Source organism: Rattus norvegicus, chromosome X (genome assembly GCF_036323735.1).
Source record: "Rattus norvegicus strain BN/NHsdMcwi chromosome X, GRCr8, whole genome shotgun sequence".
NCBI lineage: Eukaryota > Metazoa > Chordata > Mammalia > Rodentia > Muridae > Rattus > Rattus norvegicus.
Genome location: NC_086039.1, coordinates 111096716 through 111118327, shown reverse-complemented (window position 1 = coordinate 111118327; position 21612 = coordinate 111096716). Strand labels below are relative to the sequence as shown.

Below are 21612 nucleotides of genomic sequence, written 5' to 3'. Positions count from 1 at the left end.
TGATTCATCAAAAGCTATAATCTAGTGCTGCTCCTTTATTGGAGGTCAGTCTAGGGACTAGCATGTCACTGTTTACATGCTTCCTCCTTTGAATGAACTCGGTGACACAGCCTCCTCCCTGGAACAAGGAGCTCCCTACAGCAATGGAATTTCCCCTCCAAAGAAGGGGAAAGGACAAGTGAATTTGTCCCTCTGGCTGGAGAGGGAGTTTAAAGTTTAGGGTGATGTGATGTTCCAGGCTTCCAGAAGTAAAGTCTATTTCCAAGGTTTTCTTATCTTCTACCATACAATCTAGAAGTGAATGGGAAGACAGGGAGACGACTCTGGGTATCATAAGAGAAGAGGCAAAAGGGAAGAACAAAAATGAATTCGAAACTACTGTCTCAAGAGCTGACAAGGAGCTCTAAGATCTACCCACACACAGAACCCAGTCTCAATGGCTCTGAGACCTGTCCCCAGCGAAGGAGCCCGGGCTCATCTGTATAGTTTCATTTCTAGGGAATGGCAAGTACTGGCTACATGTGGCAAAGCTTCCATATTCATAGGTGTCCTTCCCCTAGATCGGCCATGCCTTCACCACCTGCCCAAGCCCACTTCCCCCAGCCACAAGCCTCTGACTCAATCAGTCAAGAGCACAATAACAGAATAGAAATGATCTGAAAGCAGTTTCCCTTTCAAATAAATATACCACTACACACACCCACACCCACACCCACACACCTACACACACAGAGAGAAAGAGAGGGGGGGGGGAGAGAGAGAGAGAGAGAGAGAGAGAGAGAGAGAGAGAGAGAGAGAGAGAGTGTGTGTCAGTCACTGGGAAAATGAGAAACACCATTTTTTTGTATTTCAACAAAGTAATGCTGTGGATTTCACTTGGGGTATCTTAAAAAGTGGAACAATTTGCATGTAACTCTGCTCACTTTTCTCATTTAATTTTATTTATATTGTACTTTATTGAAAGGAGAAAAGATACGGAATACACCAAGATGCTCAATTATTTAACAGATCATACTTAACATTTTATATTTTAACACAGACCCATACCACCAATTGTTCTCATGAGCTTTCTGAACCATTTAGCTGCACGGCTCTCCTTCTAAATCAAATATAAGTAATTTGTTGTCATAGCAATGCTTCTTCCTACTCCAAAATAGTTCAATACAGGCTTTGTTTCAGCAGGCAACTATCTGTCTACCAAAAATTGGCCATTATCTTCCATCTTCTTGACAAATGTCTTATTAAATTTAGCTGCCTGGCTTTTACTCTCATCAGGAGACAGTATTTCTATGGCACTTCCTGGCACCTGCACAGAAAAGGGGCTTAGCGGACCTCTCAGGAAGTGCCTACAAGCATATCACAGCAAAGTCACTGGGTGACAGCCAATCTTGGAAGGCCTGATGGCAGTCATCCTTGGCTTTATTACCCAGCTTTTACAGTGTATAGAGCACTGTCGCTTATGTTACTGTCCTCAAGGCAGGGCAAGGTGCTGCACATAATGCTTCTGCTACACCGAGCACCACAGTGACTTCTTCATCTGCCCACGTCACTAGAGGAAGTGACACTTGTTCCGTCCCTTCTTTCCTGAGGCTGAATTGTGATTTTTCTCTCCTGTTCATGTGTTATATAATAAGGTAATAAGGACAATTAAATAAATAAGCTGCTGTGAGTACAACGACAGGGTCGTGGGCCATTTTGTCAGTGCCTTATGCAATGGTCCCATGATGCTATCAGACAAACGAGAGATCACATACCAGTCAGTGCCAGTGTGAATGGTACTCGTGTATGTGTGGGCCATGTCATAATTTACCTCATAGCCTCACCAAAGTGATCTAATTTGAACTCTACCTCTTGGCCAACCATGTCCCCAACACATACAAAGACAACTGGATCTGAGTGTGTGCCCCTACAACTTCATTCTCTGCGTTAAAGTTGATCCACTGTTTAAAAAAAACATGCATGATTAATTGTTGTTTTCAATTGCGGTTCCTTTAAGCCCTGAACTTTATTTCAGGCAGCCATGGTCTGTACTGTCTGCAATATCCTCCCTCCATCAAATTGGATGGTTTTCATCTCGCACTACATTTTTATGAGAAATGCAAAGTGACATTTGCCAAGGCACAAACAATGGGGAAGATAGACTTCCAGGAGTGTCTCCTTTTTGTATATTCTTCTACTTTTACTTAGGATCATTTTCTTTCTGTAAACAGAACTAAAGAAAGGTTCACTTCGTAAAAAAAAAAAAAAAAAAAAATCAAGAGACCAGAAAGGGACTGTGCCGACAGAGACAGGAAAAGAGACACGGGCTCACCTGCTCCTGCTTCTCGAAAATTGTCTGTGTGGAAGGGAAGGTGGTGAGCAGGAGCTTATTTGGGAAGTGTAATCAGTCCTCGGAGCTGCCCTAACAGAGCCTGAAAATAAGATTTCACAGCACCATGTAGGTTCAAGCGCTGGAACTGAAAACTTCCATTCCCGCCCGGATGTGCCCAAATGCAATTTGCCTCTCAGTAGGACTTCCCACTTCGCATAGTCTGATTCCGTTCAAAACTCTAATGAAAAGAGACAGTGATTTGCGATCATTTCTGTTCCTTGGTCCTTGTCAACACTTGTCTCCTACGGATTGTAGCTAGTGAGCAGAAGAGATAAATTATTTAGAACACTCATGGAACTCTTGTCTCAATTTTTCCACACCTAACACCTGTCAGATAATTATAGCCCCAAACCTAAAAGGAAGAGGGAAAAGTCAAGTCGACCCCCGCCCAAACAGACAAGCAACAGGAAGCCTAGAGGCCTGTCTCACCCTCATTAAGGACAACAAAGCTCTGCCCCCCACCCCCGGCTCTATGCTCAACCCCAGAACTATGCAGCTTTCAATGATGTCTGAAGACTGACGAGAGCCTCAGACATTGGAGGATATGAGGGGGTTAATTTTGTTTGGCGGTGTCAAATTTAGGAATTTACTATAATTCTTTAACTGAAAACGTGCAATTTTGATTTTAAACCTGTTTCTTCCCTGAAGCTCAAAATCCAATTTACCCAGCCCATTTTGAAGGATGGCACTTAGTTATCAGCATGTTGCCCATACTGATCTACAGACCAAGGTCCTGTGAGATTCCTATATGGAATATTTGATAAGTGGATATGGCAAAAGAAATGTGAATGATAACTTATTACACCTAATGATATAGTTCTAAAATACATATAGCTAAAGGTGACTAAAAGAAGAAATAACCAAACCTACCCTTGTGTCAGTAAATGTTAACAGCTTTCCCAGTGCTTGCTAAACTGACTGATTTCTTTAATAACTCAAAAGAAAAAAAAAGGAGAGATTTCTTATCCAATGCAAATTATTAGCAAATTTAGAAAAAGGAGCAAGCACTTACCACACCCATTATATGATGCTAATAGCATAAACTTGATACCAAAACCTGACAGAGCAAGAGGAAAAAGGAAACCGAGGTGCTGGTGAGGCACACCTTTAATCCCAGCACTCGGGAGGCCTAAGAAAGCTGATCTCTGTGAGTTCTGAGACCAGCCTGGTTTGCAGAGCAATTTCCAGGAACAGCCAGGCCTACACAGAGAAAGGCTGTCTCAAAAAAAAAAAAATCACTCAGGAACACAGCTATCAAACCAGAAAAAACATTAGCAAGTCATATCCAGGAACAATAAAGAAGATAATATATCATAATCAAGGTGATTCCAGGAATGCTAAGTCACTTTAATATTAGACAATCAATCAATGTAATCCACCACACTGAAAAAACGAAAAACATAAGCAATAAGATCTCAATAAAAAATAAAGTCTGTTAAAATGCAACATCCACTCATGATTCTTTTTTAAATCTTAGCAACATCAGAACAAAAAAGACCCACCTAAATCTGGTGACTATCACTGAACAAAAAGCAGCAGCAACACCACACAGAATGATACACACTCAGAGCATAACCTTTGAGGCAAGGAATAAGGCAAGGGTGTAATTATAAGCTGCTGCACTTCTACGAAACACTGTATCAGGAGAGTAAGACAACATGGCGAGGTATTTAGGGGTCTGGAGCGATGACTGGGTAGTAAGGAGCACTTTCAGCTCTTACAGAGGATAAAGGTTCAATTCCCAGCACTCACATGGTGGCTCACAAGCACCCATAACCCCAGTTCCAGGGAATCCAACAGGTATGCACAAGTTACACATACATGAAAGCAAGCAGGGCATTCATATACCTAAATAAATCTAAACGAAACCCAGGAAATATGAACATGCAGACTAGCTGCAAATGAAGCCACAGGTGTCTCATTTGTCAATTATGTATGATTACCAACACAGATAACTGAAAAGAATCCCCAAGTAAATTAATTACCATTAACTTAAAAGTACTTAGCTAGGTTTATAGCTAGAATCATGAACAAATATCAATCATATTTCCAGGCACCAACAACTGGCAAAATTATACTCTAGTTAAAAGCAAACAGAAATGAGTATCTGGTTAGGACCCCTAGGCTATGGGTACAGAATGCCTGTTTCCTAATTCAAGTTCTAACCCATTAGTTAGTTGACTGGATGAGCTAATTCTTGGTAAGAACTAGTATGGGTATTAAATGAGTTAAGACACATAAAGTACTTAGCACAAAAAGTGAGGGACAACGAAATAGAGCTGGTATGATGACTTTGAAGAAGCAGCTAATAGGCCAAGACCCAGAGCTCCACGGCTCTATTGGACTCCAAACCATCTCCAGGGAAGAGAGTCGGGGCCACCTGTCACAGGAACCAGTAAAACTTGCCTATGTTTTCCCAAAGGGTGGGCACTGAGCTCCCACACCCAGCATACAGTTCATTACCCACATACTCTCTGCTGTCTACGGAGTAATTAGCAGAACACACCTTCTCTCTGGAGATTTCTGCCCTAATCTTACTAGCTCTTTAACTGGGAGCAAATGTCAACAACTTCAAGCTTCCTGTGAAGATGAAATCCAGACTTCCTGGTAGATACCCTTCAAGCTTCCCTTCGTGATCCAAAGAAAAAGCATATCTCACCCATTGAGACAAAAGCACAGCTAGGTCCCTGGGTTAATAGAAGAAAGGTGATGTTACTGACTATTAGCAGTGGCTATGATATATTCCTGATACTCCCTACATATCACATAGCATCCTCAGGGCTTTAGAAAACCATTAACTCTTCGTTAGGAAAGATAAAATCGAGCTATGAAGATTGTGTGTTGCTCTTACAGAAGAACCAAATTTGATTCCTTGCACCCATGTCAGAACCACCTGTTCCTCTAGTCCCGGGGTATCCAATTGCCCTCTTCTGGACTCCACAGGCTCAGTACTCCACTGCACATAGCCACTCACAGGCAAACTCACACAGGACCAAAAAAATCTTTAAAACAATAAAAGAAACATTGACTCAGTTCTCTAGTAATCTGACGGAGTAGACAGACCAGGAGTACGTGCCAGAAAGCACTTTATTGGAACCCACCTGTACGGTCTTCCACGTCTGCTCCCCCCAGATAGGTCATGCTATTCCTTCTGACAGCACCGAAATCTACCTGCTTTATTAAAAAAGAAGAAGAAGAAGAAGAAGAAGAAGAAGAAGAAGAAGAAGGAGGAGGAGGAGGAGGAGGAGGAGGAGGAGGAGGAGGAGGAGGAGGAGGAGGAGGAGGAGGAGGAGGAGAAGAAGAAGAAAAGGAGGAGGAGGAGGAGGAGGAAGGAGAAGAAGAAGAGGAAGAAGAAGAAGAAGAAGAGGAGGAGGAGGAGGAGGAGAAGGAGGGGGAGGGGGAGGGGAGGAGGAGGGGGAGGGGGAGAGGGAGAGGGAGAAAGAAGAAGAAGAAGAAGAAGAGGAAGAGGAAGAGGAGGAGGAGGGGGAGGAGGAAGAGGAGGGGGAGGGGGAGGAGGAGGAGGGGGAGGAGGAGGAGGAGGGGGAGGAGGAGGAAGAGGGGGAGGAGGAGGAGGAGGAAGAGGAGGAGGAGGAAGAGGAGGAAGAGGGGGAGGAGGAGGAAGAGGAAGAGGAGGAGGAGGAAGAGGAGGAGGAAGAGGAGGCGGCGGCGGCGGCGGCGGCGGCTAAGGGCTGGAGAGATGGCTCAGTGGTTAAGAGCACCGACTGCTCTTCCAGTGGTCCTGAGTTCAATTCCCAGCAACCACATGGTGGCTCACAGCCATCTGTAATGAGATCTGATGCCCTCTTCTGGTGTGTCTAAAGACAGCAACAGTGTACTCACATACATAAAATAATTTTTTAAAAGGAGCCTGGAGATGAACATGAGACAGCAAGAGAGGAAAAATGAGCCAACCCTCCCTGACAGACTGACACATCTGAAACCAGTCCTTTACTATAAAAGTTTAAATTTTGTAAAAGGCATAAAGACATCCCCCCTGATAATATCAACATTCTTTTCTTTAAATTAAAGCCACAGGACTAGGAACGAATGTGGAGTTCTAACCTAGCACGCAGGAAGCACTGAATTCTACCCCTACTGTCATGTAAACCTGGAACACAGCTGCAATCCCAGCACTTGGGAGGTGGAGCCAAGGAGGAGCAGGAGGTCACAGCCATCCTTGGCTATATAACAAGTTCCAGGTCATCCTTTGCTGTGTGAGACCCTGACCCAAAGGAGGGGGGGAAATCAAAATTAAATGTAGTGTTGGCTTTTATAGATTATTAGTCATATTAAAAAGAAAACAAATGAAAAGAAAAGTATACTACAACTAGTTAGGTAGGTACTTAACTCTTAAAAGATTGCAAGGAGATAAACATGCACATGGCCCATTATTTAGACTTGTTTCTCTTCTAGAAGCAATGATTCCTTGCAAAATAGAACACACGTTCTCATAATTCCAACATACAGCAATACAATAGGAGTATCTCATATACATTTAAGTCACCTGTAAAGTTACAGCCTTTATTTGATATTTATAAATATCTGTAGAGACCACAGCCCTGAAATTAAGTAGCAACAGCCGCTTTATGAAAACACTTTCTGGCGTGGGGCTAAAGGCAAAGAAAACTCCATTTCATTAGGAAAAAATCCCACAAGAAAACCAAAGCAATGGCTCAGCATGCTGCGAGCCACATGATGCTGACTGACCAATCTAGAATGCACCATTAAATTCCCCCCCCCCACTTTTATGTGCCTGACATAGTTGCTGCCCCATTCTGTTCTGTTTTTCCATTCTACTAGGCAGCAAGAAATGAACTAATGCCATCACATGTCGACTGAAAAGCTGTATCTGTACTGTCTGCTCCAACTCTCCCATAGATGCAGAAACTAGGTCTCTGGGAAGGGAAGTGACTTACTCGACACTGCAGGTGATGAAAGGTCTCCTGAAACAGCTGGTCCCCCAGCACAGAACAGATCTCTTCTGACCAGTTCTCTAAAAAAGCTGACAGAAAATTGTCAACGGGCTTGTCATAGATACAAAACAATGGAATTGTTGAGTGTCCTTTAGTGGTAGTTTCCATTAATTTAGCAACATGCTGACCAACCCTAATCCAAAAGGTAAAAAATGTCAAATGATGTATCTGCGTATTCTTCAGGAGGCCTGGCACAATTGTGGATGGGGGGTCAGGGGTCAGAAGAAACACACCAGGCCTAGGAAAGGGCCTTAGAAGAAATAGAAAAGGATTCTAGGAAACTAGAGTCCAAGGTACTCTAGTTGAGGAGAAAGCAGCCATGTTTGGTCTTTGATAAGGCAGGGATAGCCTCTTCTGAGCAAGGTCTTAAGAGAGAAGATGGTGGCCTAGTGAGGGGGTATCATTTTCTTTAGTGATGTACCCACCAAGACTTGCTCATGCTCCAGTAAATAACCTCTCACCCACACTCGTGCAAGGAGGTCTCATTAAACTCAGAAAGACATCAAAGTCCCTCAGTAGGTGAGGGACTCGTTGGGAACATGGGTTTTATCAGGAGAGGGAGGAGAATGATGGGTAAAAAGAACTTTCATTCTATGCATATATAAAACTGTTACACACACACACACACACACACACACACACACACACACACAATGGGGTTTTTCAGTCCCCCGTCTCCCTCTCCTAAACCACAAGGAAGCCTGGAGGCATAAAGCACAAAATGGAATTGTCATTAAACTTTTAATATGGGACATCAGGTTCACTCATACTTCAAATGAGACAGTGTCATATAACCTCAAAGGGTGATGGCATGACAGACCACTCATGACTCTGTTACTCCCAAGTGGTGTGGCCTTGGGCGAGTAGCTTCCTCTCTGAGCTTCATTCCCATCTGTAAAACATAGGTCATGAACCACAGGGAACTCAACTCCCTCCCACCTCTTCCATTTACTGGACAGGAATTCAGTATGAGGCAGCCACCTAAAAATGCAGTCATCAGACTACAAATGAACCTTGACAAAAATTCCCTGGAGGCAGGAGAGTGCACCCTGGTTCCCCTACCTCCCATGCTAGGCCCAGAGTAATTACTTAATAACTGTTAAATGATGTAGATTCACCACACAGTACTCAGCAGATAAGAAGCTTTTTGCATGCCAAACAGGTCTCCTCAAACCTCTCTCCCACCAGACTTTTTAAATATGGCAGATTTTACCACCCCTGGGCTTTTAATACAAAGAAGCATTGCACAAGAAAACAAAGTTCCTTGTCATATGATGTGACAGTGATTGAATAGCTAGGTAGCACACATTCTGCTCTTTTACAGGGTACAAAGCAGATCTGGGCCTGAGTTCTGGTACCCCACCCATCCTACAAGGTGTATGATTCAGGGTGACTCAGTTAAGGTAGCTCAGTGTGAGGCCCCCAAAAGGCAGTGCCTATTATGGAAGAACTCCTGAATTTGACATCATAGGCCTGACCTCACTCTAGACAGATGCAGTGCTCACTGGCATACAATGAGACAAACAGTTTATACTAACAGTGGAGCCCAAAGGCTTTGCGAACGCAGAGGAGGAAACACCTGTGTTGAGATATTAGTCAACACACAGGCGCACTAGTGTGAGGCTCTGAGTGTTTAACCCAGTTCTACACTAGTGAAGGATTCCTAATCCTGTCTGCTGACTGGAGTCATGTAAGGAGCTGTAGAAGATGCCTTTATCCAGGCCTCGGCCCAAACACATTTAAGAACAGGGTAGAAAGCCAGACATGGTGGCACACACTTTAAATCCAAGCACTTGAGGGGCACAAAGAGGCAGATCTCTCTGAGTTCGAAGCCAGACTGGTCTACAGGGCGAGTTTCAGTACAGCTAGGGCTACATAGAGACCATGTCTCAGGAAAGAAATAAAGGTAGGGAGGGAGGGAAGGTGAAAGGGGAAGGGAAGGAAAAAAGAAAGGAAAGAAAGAGTGAGCCAGAGGGAGGAGAAAAGAGATGAGAGGAGAGGAGAGGAGAGGAGGGGAGAGGAGAGGAGAGAAGAGGAGAGGAGAGGAGAGAGGGGAGGGGAGGGGAGAGGAGAGGAGAGGAGAGGAGAGGAGAGGAGAGAGGGGAGTGGAGGAGAGAAGAGGAGAGGAGAGAGGGGAGGGGAGGGGAGAAGAGGAGAGGAGAGGAGAGGGGGGAGGGGAGGGGAGGGGAGGGGAGGGGAGGGGAGGGGAGGGGAGAGGAGAGGAGAGGAGAGGAGAGGAGAGGAGAGGAGAGGAGAGGAGAGGAGAGGAGAGGAGAGGAGAAAGAGAATGGAGTAAAGGAGTAGACACAGATTTGCTTTCTTATTCATTTCAGCATCTCTTGACTGAGAGGGGCAATCAAAGTTGACAATCCTGTTTTCTACCTTCTCAAATTGCTGTCAGGTCCAGCAGGTCCTGAGAACTGCAATGAGGCACCAGCTTTCCAGTTCAGTCCCTTAGCACACAGTAGGACTATAAAACTATTGCCTGAAAACCTCAACAAAGGGGTTTTCGGTTGCTTTTCCTGACAGTGCTTGAGATGCAACTTGTCCTTTGCAGGTAAGTATTCCACCACTGAGCTACACTCCCAGTCCTGGAGCAGGGAACTCAGGTTAGTCAAGAAAGGCTTTTATAGCTCCTACAGCCTATCGCACACTGTTACCTACATGACACTTAACTGTCCTGGAAGCTCATTTTCTGAAAGCTTCTATACTCCTAAAATTGATATTTCATGCAGCCCTTCTCACCTTCTCTACCCAGTTTCAAAGGAGTCTGTCTGTCTGTCTCTCTGTTTCTCTGTGTTTGTATGTGTGTCTTGTCTGTCTCTCTGTCTCTGTCTCTCTGTTTTTGTGTGTATTTTCTGCCCGCCCCCTCTGCTCTTCTCCTCTTGGCTGACCTTCCACACAATGAGTATCTCTCCACACCACCCCTTGCACCACACAGGCAGCAAGGCACTCGGAGCAAAGCCTCCCACACACGTTTTCTCAGTTGCCAACTCTTTTCTCAGAAGTTGGCCTCTTTCACCCATTGAATCTTTCATGATAACCATTCCCTCCCAATCAACCTCCCTTGTTTAATCCTAATTATTTATCTATGTAGACCTTAGTGACAGGACCTAATATAGTTTCGTGCATGCTAAACATGTGTTCACCACTGAGCTCCACCCCAGACTCCTTTACATATTTCGAAGGTACCACCGTTGTTCTAGTTATCTTGTTTTGCTAAAGATGGAGTCCAGGACCTAACACATGCTAGGCAAGTGTTCTACCACTGAGTTACACTCATGAGCCTTAATATTCTTCCCAATTTCCACTAAAAGCCTGTGCTTACAGAAAATTCACACAATACAGGATGACAGTAAATAAGAGGTAGGACTGCCTCCCTCCCTCCCTCCAACCACTCAGGAATAAGCATTCTTTTAGCATATGTTCTTCCAGATATTTTACAGAGTGTTCATAAAAATGAAAAAAAAAGAGAAAGAGAAAAAGAAAAAAGAGAGAGAAAATGCACTTATAAAGGGCTTTTTAATCATACATATTGTTCTGCAATTGTCTTTTTGTTTTAGTAGTGTACAGTAAACAGCTTTCAAACTGGTTTCAAACGACTTTTCAAGCCAAACAATATTCACTGACCTGATTTATTATTCAGCTACTGATGGACTCATTCCCAATACTCTCTGTTTACCAACGGCCATAAAGAGCCACAGACACACAGACACAGACACAAACACAGACAGACAGACACACACACACACATAAACACGCGCACACACACACACACACACACACACACACATACACACACACACACACCCCAAAGGTCTTCACATATTAAAATTTATAGGGTAAATAGAGGTGGGTGGAGTGGTTGGCAACAGAGGTTAAGCCTTTTCCTGAGTTCTGGGCCTCCTGTTATTGCTTGGCAGAGGACCAGCTCCTTTCCTCAAACTCCTGACACTCACTCTAGTACCTTGAGTGTCTTTCTCCTTCCAATATGGCTGCTGCTTTGCTAAACCATATTTCTGCCCCTAAAGGGAAGCATTCCCTACAATATTCTACTTTTACTTGAATCTGAAGGATGCCCCTGTCTTTTCTTCCTTTATATGCCCAAGGCACATGCCTCCCTAACTGACATTTATAGTCCTAACCATGCCTCAATTGCCTTGGGTATACTCCAGCCTCAAAGGTCCCAATGTCTCAAATATCTGAAATGTAAACAAACCCCAAAATGCACTCGTGACCTTTTTCTTTAAGCCAGTTTCCTCACCTGAAAAGCAACAGGACTGGACTAAACTCAATTAACTGAAAAGCAAATTTAAAAAGAAACAAGAAGAAGCCAGAGATAGAGCACAGCCAAATGAACAAAGCCCCCCAGCACCACCCGAACTAAGTCTGGCCGCACATAGCTATGATCCCAGAATGCCTGTAAACCCAATCAGAGATGGAAGCAGGAAGATCAAAAGCTCAAGGCTGGCCTTAGCTACATACAATGTAAAAGCTGTCTGGATACCATGAAATGGAAGAATGGAGGGAGAGAAGAAAAGAGAGAAGGGAGGAGGGAAGCTGACCCAGAGTACACCAGAATTAGAGCACAGAGAACTGATTAAAAGAAACAGACCTCACACCGAAGGAACACAAACTCTTAGGAGGGGCAAGGCATACACAAGTACATAACGGAAGGCAAAAGAACATGCTAAAACAGACAAGAATGGTTTTAGAAGCTTGAAGACAGCTTCATGGGGAGTGCCTGGGCCAGGCCTTGAATGATGACTAGCATTTCAACAGGAAGAAGAAAAGAGCATGTCTAGTTGAGGGTGCAGCAGGAACAGGCAGAGAAGTATGGAGGGACATAGTGCGCATGACTCAGCCTGAAAGCACAAGGAAGCATGGAACAGTAAACAACATTAAAAGACCTGGGACCGAGATCACAGCAGATCCTCAGTTTTAATGTATGGAGCCCAGGCAGCGATCCCCTAGAGGACGTGTATATTCACCAACCCTGGCTGTGTGCCGTCTCTGACTGATTTTATAAGTGGCTGACTAGAAAATTACTCTAAAAACATTTTGAACCTGCACAGATACTCCCTGGGAAACGTGCCTATGACTGATTAGCATTGTCAGCCAAGAACGCCATAGAGTGTATGCACCTCTTTGTCTGCTGTCCCTGCAAAAGGCAACTGGGAGTGGCTGATGGGTTTTCAAGAATATATCATTCTGGCAGGAGCAGGAGGGGTAGATAGAGCAGGAAAGATACTCAAAGCAGAGCGTATCTATCGGGAGGCTGCTGTAATACGACACCTGAGACACATGATATAGATGATGATGATGATGATGATGATGATGGTGGTGGCGATGATGAAGATAAAGGTGATGATGAAGAAGAATTACATGACCTAAGACAGAGGAATCAGAAGAAAAGGAAGAGATAGATTGAAGACAAAATGAAAAGGACTCGAAAAAAAAGAGTAGTCAGAGGCTCTATCACTGTTGGGGCTGTCAGGCAAATGTTTCCGCCTTCCCAGTGTCCTCAAGGAGCCTTTAAAGTCACACATCTCCAATCAAGTGGCTGGAAGAGCTAGAAAGAAAAGCATAGACTGTTATGATAGTCTTCTCAGAATGTCCCTTTCTTAGTCTTTGCCATCACAGCCTATCTAGTGACCCAGGTTAAATAAAGGCTACATTTGCCACCCCCTCATCATGACCATTGTGCGTGTTAACTACAAGTTTCGTTAAGACTGTTTAAAGGATGATCCCTCTTGCTTGGCACTTTTCCACACGGCTGTGCAAATGTCTTCTTTCACTTGAGTCCACGCTTACCACTTGGGCAAAGAAGAACTGAGGTCATCCATCCCTTCCAGAAAATGGGCGGCTCACACCTCTGAACCACTCTAAGCATTTCGCAAACAGTCATGTACTTAATTCTTAAAAAAACTTCATGAGATGGTTCAGGGAACAAAAGCACTGGCTGTTCTTCCTGAGGACTGGGATTCAATCCCAGCACCATATAACAGACAGCTCACCACTGCCCACAACTCTAGTCTCAAGGGACCCAATGCCCTCTCTGGTCTCCTTGGGCTTAGGTAAGGTGCACAGACACACACGCAGGAACAACATTTATACACATAAAAATACATTTAAAACATTCTGCTGGGCAGTGGTGGTACACACCTTTAGAGCCAGCACTTGGGAGGAATCTCTGAGTTTGAGGCCATTCTGGTCAACAGACTGAGTTCCAAGTCAGCTAGGAACATAGAGAAACCCTATCTCACTGCCCCCCCCCCAAAAAAGGACCTCATGAAAGACATACTGGTATTATTACCATTGCATGGTTAAGGAAAGAGACCCAAGTACTTCAGGTATATTTGTCCAGCAACAAACAGAAGAAAAGGACAAGATTTGGAAATGTCAATATAAAAGAAAAATGGAAACAAAAATAAACCAGGCCCAGAAATGTCAACAAACTTAGCCAAGCTAGAAAGCAGGATTGCTAGTATTCAAAGCCAGCTAGTCTGGCTCTGGGGCCTGTATATATAACTAGCCTCCATATGTCTTATTCTATAAGAAGACTAAAGCACAGACAGGCTACTTGTCAAGCCCAAACTACTCAGAGTTGTCAACCAGTTAGTAACAAAACTAAAACCAGGAGCCAGGTCTTCCTAGCCCCTGACCCTGTACTCTTTGTCTTACTGTGCATTGTTAGCCACTGGGCTAACAGACCATCTTGACCTTCTCCCTTCTTTTACCACTGTTGCTTATGCTCGGCAGAGCTTCTAATTTCTGATCTGGGTCTCAGGTGCCAGTCTCTTTCAAAGAGGAAAGAAGGAATGGCCTGTTTGTAGCCACAGCTGCACGTATAATGATTGTAAGCAAAGAGCATCTGGGGTCAGGCCATACTGGCTCTACACACAAGATCAGGTGTTCACACAGCTTCCTGCACCAACTGTCTATAACAGGCAGCAAACAATGCCGGCGTCAAGAGCAGGCTCTTTAATGGAGAAGTGAAGGCAAAAAAAAAGTGGGGGTGGGGGATGGGAATTCACTATCCCATATAGGTAGACTGCAGCCAAAGAATCCTCATTTTGAAAACTGCAATAGATGGCTATGTTCAAAAATCACAAGTTTTCTAGGGCTGGGAATGTAGCCTAGTGGTAAAGGGCTATCATGTAAAATGTTGGCAGTTTAATCCTGCAAGCCACAGACAAGATTTCTGTGGGCACTAGTTCCATTTTATGCCACAAAAGTTGGAGGTATAAGGAGGTCTTACGTGGCATTACAGTAAGACACTAAGTTGGAAATCCATTTAGCCATGTAACTTTACCACAGGTAGACATGGGCATCCACTGGGCATCTGCTGAGAGTCCTAGGTTCCTGTGTCCCAGAACAAGAGATTGGACAGAGATGGGTGAATGACAAAAAGAATTAATCAAGAGAAAATGCACTTCCAAGAGAAGAAGGAAGAAGAGCTGGGGGTGGGGGGGGGGTGAGCTCAACAGCATCCCTGCTGTACTGACTAGGGCAGTCATGGGTAGCACGTTTGTACATCTCAGGTCTTGGTGCATGCTGTTATCAGGTTGATCTTGAAGAGGTTTCCAATCCTTCCCACAACCTACTGGAGTTCTTCATATGCTAATTGTGACCTGAGCTACTCTGCCATCCCAACTTTGGGCAGTCATTTCACCTCTCTGAGTCATTTGCTCATCTAGAAAATGAGGAAGGATCAACACCTCTGAGCTGGACTCGGAGGGTTCTCATCGCTCCTTTTCCGATCACTCAGCTGCTTCAACAAGGGAAGAAAGTGTTGCTGGAATATCCTATGTCTACCAGTCAACCAAAGGGGAAATGAACGAGAGGCAAATGAAGCAATTCGATAAATCCAAACTGACCTTGTAGACAGCTGCAAATGAAGTAATACATGAGCAGCAGACTTAGCACCAAGTCCGCAGCATAATTAGTGAGTGCTCAAAATTATAACAGATTGTTTTGGGGTATGGAACTCAGAAACAGAGGCAGAAGGCTCCTAGGTGCGCAGACAACCTGGACTACATAAAAAGACGAAGTCACACGTGTTATTCACCCAGTCAACCTTTCCAGGAGTATGCAAGATCAACATTACAGTGGGTTCCTCCTCTGAAATCTGCCCATCAGACCTGTTCCTGGTTTATAGTAGCTCAAAGGGCTGGAGGAGACTCAAAGGACAAGAAGAATTTCTATACAGTAGGTGTGCCAATTTTACTGTCACACATACCTGTAATCCCAGAATTGGGAGCCAGCTACGCTGAAAGTACACAAGAAGAAACAACCCGTTGACAAGGGAAGACAAAAATGTGGAAGCACTAGATAGCCAGTCAAGACAATCATCAGATCATTGATGGATGGGAGGTCATTGAGGATGAACCTTCCCACTCCTGCTCAGTTTTGGACCACACCCTTGTTTCTCTGGTAACACACCAATCGTAAGAAAGGGAAACAACACAGTTATTCTGCCCTAAACTTTACAAAGCTGTACAAAAGGGAGGCAGGGGTAGCAGGGCTTGTTGAGGCTCATTAAAGGAAAGCTACTTCCTCCTGATAAATCTTAAAGTATGAGCTTTGAGAATGGGATCTGAGCTCTACCTCTGACTCAGGGTGGAAACAATGTTCTAAACTGAGCTAGAGTTATAACAAAGGTTATGATCTCATAAAACATGCTATTGCCTCCTCCCTGTCCTTAATCATTAACCTACTTGTGCCTGCCAGAGAGCCACGTGACCACCTTCAGGAACACTGAAAACATGCTAAGGAGATGGGAGGACTAATTATCCTCTTTTAATGAGACAATGTCCTTACGCCTCCCAGAAGCCTCTTCAATGCACTTGCTGGGAAATCTGCCTGCTTTTCTGATTTCTAACTCACAAAGTATAACTCCCCCACGCACACTTTTATTACTTCTGTGGATAGCAGTAAAAATCCTAAGCATATACAATAAAAACTTAAAAATAAGTCCCACATATGCTTGCCCTGACACTAAGCTTTTTCATTCTTTCTCTGATGTTCCTCCTCCTCTCTGCCCTTGTATCTACTTGCAAACTTACATCTAGCTCAAGAAAAAAAACCTCTAAGAAAATGTTGTTTCCTTCTGACTCTATTTTAAAGTTCTATTATCAATAAAACGAAAGAACCTGCAAAAGGAGGTTGGTTGCAGTCACAGCAGGATTTAGGACTTAATCCCAAGTTACAGTGACATGATTGTGGAAAATGAGTATTTTTAAAACAACAACAGGTGTAGGTCACATTGTACTTTGCAAATTAGTTTTCAGGACAGACCCAAAGCCAGGAGTAAGAAATTTGGGGAGCTGATCCAAGCCTGGTTTCCATGCGTCCATCTGAGCAAACACAGCCCTAGCTGTGAAACAACCAAACAGGAATGGGTGGGAATGGACTTGTCAGGAGACCCAGGGACATAGCAGCCTTCATAGTCTTTGCAGATCCAACTCAGCCTTGGACAAAAGCCTTTCCAGAGAGAATGGCCATGGAGCTAGGTCAAGCTATCTCTTTTCTTCCCTTACTGGCCAGAAAAAAAAAATTCCACAAGCAAGCAAGGACATATGACCTTGGTTGGTGCTAGCTCACTCGGCTGTTCTTCAGAGAGCTGGATGGGGAAGTTACACAGAATGGAGACCCACAGGTAAAATGAGTCACTTTCCTCTGGGTGCCCACATTGTTTCCTGCTGGGAATGAGAAATGCCTTGGCGGGGGGGGGGGGGGGGGCGGGGGGAGTGGGGAGCAGCAGCTCACAGCTCTGGGGGACCTAGTGTTCAAGATAATGAGGCATGTGTGCGCAAGACCCTCAGCAACATCCCTACAGGGTGCGGAGAATGTGGTGCAGTGAACAGAATAAAGACTAAAAATGCAGTGACATGCGCACACACACCTAAGTGCCTGAAGCCCCTTCACAAATGCCAACGGGATAAGGAGCAAGTCCTAATGGGAATGGGGCACTTGATTCCAATTCCTAAGTCTTAGAACAGTGACTTTGGAAAAGCGCTCGCTCTCTCTCTCTCTCTCTCTCTCTCTCTTTTAGTTTTGTTTTTTTGTTTTTCTTTTTGTCCAAGATGGGTTTCTCTGTCTAGCACTGGCTGTCCTGGAACTCACCCTGTAGACCAGACTGACCTTGGACTCAAGAGATCTGCTTGCCTCTACTTTCTGAGTGATAGGACCGAGGGTGTGCCCCACTAGAAAAGCTAAATTCTAATGTTTGTCCTTCCCTCCCGTTGCTCTTTGTTGTAGACCTGTGCTCCAAACAGCTGTCCCAGGGAGCCAGGACCAACACAGGTAACACCCTATCCTCTCAGTCCTCACCTAAAGAACTGCCTGTTACCCACAATGCCCATAAATAGAGCCCAGCATCTTCCAAGGTGAGTGTGAGGCATCTCCATATCATACGGCTCAAAAGTCACAGGACAAAGAGGTATACAAGGCCTAGAAACTGCATTTAAATTGGGTCTTCCTCTAGGGACTGGTGGCTTAGACTCCAGAGCACAGTCTATTTTAAAACAGTTCTTGAAAAGAGTTTTACCAAATACTAGAAGGCACTGTGATTTGTTGCTACTGCTGTCTATTTTGTACTAGCTGCTGGTATGTAAGCAAAGGCATCAGGAGTCAGATCCCCTGAGCAGCATGCCTTCCACTACCCTGTGCTGCCCCATTAGCTAAGATACTGGGCTGCTTTAAACCTGCTTTTCTGGGCCTGGGTATGCATGTGGCTCAGTGGTAGATATGCACAAGGCCTTGAGTTCTATCCCCAAACTCTGCAACAAAATAAAAAATAAGAAATAAATTTGCCTTTCTCTAAGCCTTGTGAGTGGTTCATTCTCTGTGAACAAATACCTAACCCTCAGTCAAAAGACAGTAAGTAAGAAAAAAGTAAAAGTGAAATCCACTCACCTGTCTTTACCCACCCCACCTACCAAAAACCATCTCTTCAGCGCATCTCCTCCCTGGTTTCCTAGACTACCAATCTCAAGATAGCTTGCACCATGGAGTCAGCCCACTGATACAAAGACAGAATAAGTAAGCCAAGAGGTCCCTGGAAAACCATCAGAGCTATTTCCTGACCTCCATTCTTGCAGAGGACTACTTAACCTACAGTAACCCTCAGAATACCCACAACCATTATCAGCCAGGTGCTAGCTTCAGGAAAACCAGTATTTCTGTCCACTGTATGCCTGACACAAAGATTCTAGGGAAACTTTTTGTTAAAGTTTTAATTCCAGCATCATATCCCTACATCAGGCACCTAAGCTTGAGACAGCAGCAGTCACAGTGATAAGCATGGAGGCATCTCTCATTTCAGTTGCCATCATGGTAGTTGGGGTGACAGTGGGTGGCAGTGACTGTTGTCACCCTCATCATTACTAGCACAGCTAAACCATACTGAATGCACGCTGTGAATGTACCACTTACTGTACAGTAAGTGACTTACCAATAGTTTCTTAATCTTTTCACAGCCCTGGCATATTTATACATGATCATTTCATTTCACAAATATGGAAACACAAACTACAGTGCCCAGGGATACATAGCTAAAAGGATTTGAATTCAAGACTATAACACCTCAGCCCATATCCGCCTTGAAATACATAGTACTACAATTACTGCCAGGAAAAACTACCTTCTGGTTTCATGCTCGCAGCGAGCCAAGACTTCTGCTCCATGCTCGATTGAAATGACTTAATTTAATTTTCACAACAACCCTGTGTGGTAAGTGCTGTTAGTATTCTTATTTTACAGATGAGTGAAACTGATAGCAAGGTTCAATAGCATGCCTAAGGTCATATGATAATGGAACTCAAAGCCCAAACCAGGAAATAGAATTCAAAAGCTCCCTCTACTAGGCCCCAACTTACATTAGGACAAGGAGACATTTCCATTGCCCTACTTAGTTGGGAATCCTGCTGTGTCCAAATCCTGATGTGTTCAGTCTCAGCAAGTTAACGCCAGTGAGAGAACCTCTCTAGTCCTTTCGTGTGCATTCGAGACTGGTTAACTCTAGGAAAAGAGGATCCATCTACTTCTAGAGGTGTCTCCTAGCTCCCATTTCTTTAAACCTGATTTCTGAAGAGAACACCTCACCATGGTCCTCTGCTAATGCTATGCCCAGACCATCTAATAAATGTTTACTCAGAGCTCCCAGAGCCACAGTTAAGGGCCTTAATGTGCAATCTGGCTCCATGCCTTATTTAATCAGCACCTGAATGAAATGTCTCTTTGCTAGCAACAGCCAGACCCTAGTCAGCTAGAGTCTTTCCGCAAACACAGCTGGTGAACTGGCAGAGGCCATTCCACTCACAGGCAAAATATACCCCAAGGTGACAGCACGGCTGGCTTGTGATGGAAATGGGGACTTGGAAGGCACCCTGGTGGGATGATGCTAGGTTCAGGCTTCCTTTCCCTTCCAGATGATCACATGCTCCTTCTCCTACACACCTGAGCACCTGCCATGGGCCAGAGTCTGCACACTTCCTGCCAAACACTCACACTCCTAGCACCTCCAGCCCCACGCTGTCTGTATCCTTTGGAAGCAACCGGTACAGAACAATATTCTCCACAGCAGGAAAAGATATTGATAGCTGCAATTCTAGCTGGAGGGGGCAAGCAGGGAAAAAAGCACAAACCCTGGGCAAGGAACATGGAAAAAGCCAGCTGCTCAAAAACACTAGGCCCGGGGAAAGGTAATAGGAACTTTTGTCATTGTTTTTCTTTAAAAACAAGGTTTATTGATTTGGGGGTTCTCTTTGTAAGGGATGTTTGGTTGGTTGGTTTTTCTCTGGATATACTGAAATTCACTCTGTAGACAAGACTGGCCTCAAACTCAGAGATTCACCTGCCTCTACCTCCTGAGTGATAGAATTAAAAGTGTGGGGCTGGGGATTTAGCTCAGTGGTAGAGCACTTACCTAGGAAGCGCAAGGCCCTGGGTTCGGTCCCCAGCTCCGAAAAAAAGAACCAAAAAAAAAAAAGTGTGTGCCCCCCATGTCTGGATGGTCTGTCTTCCTTCCTTTCTTCCTTCCTACTATGTAGATCAGGCTGGCTTCCTGGCCTTGACTCAAGAGATCCATCTCCTTCTGCCTCCTGAGTATGGGTATTAAATGCATATGCCACCACCCTATAGTGAGGGTTATTGATTTTAAAACTCAAATAATCATTTTAAAAGGTGGGTATTTTTCTTTTAAATGAATTCACACAAAGAAACAATCAAAAAGATGACAGCAGTAACTAGCAAGAAGAAGAATAATTATATTCATTTTTATGTATAGTTACCAGTTCTATTTTCACTAATAGTGGAAAACAAGAAAAACTCAGAACCCAGAGCCTCAGATCTTCAAGCAGAATGTCTAAAATAAACACATGGAGTCAAAGGGTTTTCTGGTCCCACCCCTTTTAAGCAGCTATGCATAAAAGGCTGTCTTCCTTCTTTATATTCAAGAGTATTTTAATACGGTCTCAGTTCTTTGTCTAAAGACAAAGAGACTCAACTTCCAGTCCAACACAAAAGGTGAATCTTAATGATAAATAATGCAACAACTTTCTTCACTTTTAAAATTTAATTTTTTCTTTTCTGTTTTTGAGAAGTATCTTACTATATAGCCTGATTACCCTGCAACTCACTATGTAGACCAAGGCAGCCCACAAACCACACTAATCTGCCTGCCTCTGTCTCCCCAGGGCTGAGACTAAAGATGCAAGCCACCGCTCCCAGAATGGCTCTTTCACATTTTAATACAAAATAACTGTGGGCTTGGGAAACAGTTCAGCAAGTAAAGGCATTTGATGACAAACCCAGTGACCTGAATTCCACCTCCAGGACCCACTTAGCAGAAAGAGAGAACCAACTCCCAAAGCTGCCCTATGATCCCCACACATGCACTTTTCATACATGTACCTACACACACACACACACACACACACACACACACACACACCAAAAATAAAACATCCAAAAAGTCCAAGTTACAGAAAATGCTGAAAGATAATATATTAAAACCGAAAAAAACTTGAGAAAAACTCACTCTTTCCCAGATAGCCAATAGAATCTGTCCATATGACCCTTTTCATTGGATGCTTGTTCTGCCCAGTTCCCCCTAACATGTCACGCTGTGAACTGAAATGAGACTTGTTTTTATTGTATTTATTTACTTAGTGTGGTCAGAAGACCAGTTGCAGGGTTGGTTCTCTTCTTCCATTATCAGAGTCCCAGGGATCGAATCCAAATCAGCAGGCTTAGCAGCAAGTG

The 21612-nt window shown here is 44.1% G+C and overlaps 1 protein-coding gene across 9 annotated transcripts in view; it reads right to left on the bottom strand.

Annotated features, from left to right (window-relative positions):
* The window catches only part of Tmem164 (transmembrane protein 164), a 160590-nt gene that overhangs the window by 127092 nt on the left and 11886 nt on the right, over positions 1-21612 (bottom strand). The window lies entirely within an intron of this gene.